We start from the raw sequence: 2734 nt of genomic DNA, 5'->3' as shown, positions 1-2734 counted from the left end.
GTAGTTGTTCAAAAATATATATATGATGCAAAAGAAAACATTTACTCTTCGGTTTACCGAGTTAATGTGTGTGCGCGAATATGGAAGTAGTAAATACGCTGAGAACAAGTTGGTGAGGTGGCAGTTGGTGGGTTATAGAGAACTAGTATACTATCCCGTACGAAAAAAATGATTAGTTTTTTATGTTAAAAGTAATATGATTTATAGCAAAATTGATTGTGGGATGCTAATTGTCCATGTATTCTATTGCAATATTTGTATATCATACTTCAGTTCTATTAGAATTAGGAGAGGTAGAACGAATTTAATTTAGGTAGAGTTTGTTCATTTTAAAAATAACAGATTTGTTAAATTTATAAAGAGTATTAAAATGTTTTTTTACATTTAAAAAGTCAATGAAACTATTTTATTATAATGATTTTAAAATCTTTGAAGAAGTATGCAATTTTTTTTTAAAAAAAAATTATAATTTAAATTGTTAAGAATTATATTTTCAATAACATTAGATTTTGATAAAATTGAAGAACCATTCTATAATTTTAAAGATAATAAAATTATTGATATAATTTGAAAACTAATTCTATATTTTTCACTGTAAATGTTACATATTATATCTATAAATATATGTAAATTTTACATATTTTTCACTTTAAAACTATTTGTGAAATTATATCTAAGACTATAACCGGTTCGGTTATATATTTCCTTAATTCTTTTTTTTTCAAATCAAATTCTATTTCACTGAATCTTGAATTCCATCTGTTTTCTATATAATAAATCAGGAAAATTTGAGTTTCATCTATTTAAATAGATTTTTAGATATCATAATTTTGAAATGTAAAATGTGTTTACCTTTTTCCATATAGTGTTTGACACTGGGAATAGCTTCATGATTTTGGTAGTAATGCTCTGATCTTTCACGTTGTTGTGAAATATTAAGGCTAAAAGTGTACTTTGATAAAATCTTCAACTTGAATCATGTCAAAAAAATCATGGAAAATTGATTTCTGAAAAAAAAAAGAATGAACTTTTAAAAAGATCTTTGTCACACTTAAACCAAACTAAAACAACAAAGAAGTTGAAACTATTGAGAAAAAAAAAGAAAAACAATAAATATAGGAGATGGAGCAGTTTCCGTAGGGAGTTAGAATTTTTTTTTTCTTTTGAATGTGTCGAACAGTAGAAGCGGTTGTTTGAGAAAAAATAAGATTTTTTTGGTAACTTTAGATTTTTTTAGATACATAATTATTTGAAACAATTTTTTTTAAAAAAAATTTTAATACAATGACACATGTCAAAATTTTGTTGGCTAGGTGACTTGTGCTTTATTATATAAGTAATGGGTGAAGGATTGCTACCATATCACATGGTTTACTCTAGCACGGTTCCCAATGAATTTTTTTCTTTCAATTTTTTGCTCATAATATTACATACTCATTCATGCCTACCACTTTTTCTTTGCCTTTCTAAAATCATTTTTCTAAATGATGATAGTATCCTTGTTATCTCTATACATCAAATGTTAAAGCTCGTTAACACAATTTTTGTACACCGGTTTGAGCTTCGTATCTGACCAAATATATGGTGTTCAAAAATAAAATAAAAATTCTGACCAATTATATTACAAAATCGAAACTGAGTCTCTTTAGAAAAATAGGAAAAGAAGAAGAAGAGAGCAGAGATCCGGACAATATGAAAAGGCACTTGTACTAATAAACGAGTTACCGACATGATTCACGTGCTCAGTTCTATTCTTACGCGTTCTCAATGGATCCTATGAGTTTTTTTTTCAACCAACCGTCCTTACTCTTCCCACTTGTCTTTTCTACATCCAACCTTGTTCATCAACGTATGCAAAATGCAATTGGATTTTAGCTGATAAAACCACACCGTCCAAATAATAACAATCATTTTGAGCTGGGTCTTCTTCTAAATTAATGTTGGGGTCAAAAACGGTTACGACGAAGTTAACATTCAAAACGTCCGAAGAAGAAAATGAGAATTTTCTTCGACAAATACTTTTTCGAAATAGATTCTTCCTTACGAAAAATTTTGTGGAGGAAATAGGAGACATCAGACAAGAGCTCGAAAAAGGTCGCCACGCAACGATCGAACGCGTGTCCCGCTCGGTCGCTACGTAACGACCGAGCTCGAGCCAAGTGGAGATTCTCCGAACCACTCATGCACTACAAGAAAACAGCGGCATACTGAGGAAAAAAGTCGTCGGTATGTCGTCGGAATAACGCTATTCCGACGACATACCGACGACAAAAGTCCTAGCTTTTCCTCGGAATTTCGAAAAAATTATTTTTAAAAAAAAATTTAAATTTGTGAAATTTAAATTCGAAAATATAAAATTAAAATTAAAACTAAAAACATATTAGAAAATTCAAAGTTCTACAAATAAAAATAAAACATTCCGAGTTTTTGGTTAAAAAAAAAACTACGGGTCTTGAATGTTCGGAAACACCTCGTTTGGGTACATCCTCTTCATCATCTCCATCATCTGCTCTTTCAGCCTCTTCTGTGTCTCATATCCCGCCTGTTGAGCTGCCATCTGGGTCTCCAACGCAGATATCCGATCATCCTTGTCCTTCAGCTGAGCCGTAAGAACATCTGGATCAATATATGGCGGTGGTGCAGAAGAAGGAGCAGCCGACCGGGAGCGACGACCCAAACCGACCAAACGTCCCTTCTTCTTTGGAACCGACTGAAATATAAATAGCCAAATTTA

The sequence above is a fragment of the Brassica oleracea genome, chromosome C1 (assembly GCF_000695525.1).
Source record: "Brassica oleracea var. oleracea cultivar TO1000 chromosome C1, BOL, whole genome shotgun sequence".
Taxonomy (NCBI): Eukaryota; Viridiplantae; Streptophyta; class Magnoliopsida; order Brassicales; family Brassicaceae; genus Brassica; species Brassica oleracea.
This window is presented reverse-complemented; position numbering follows the sequence as displayed.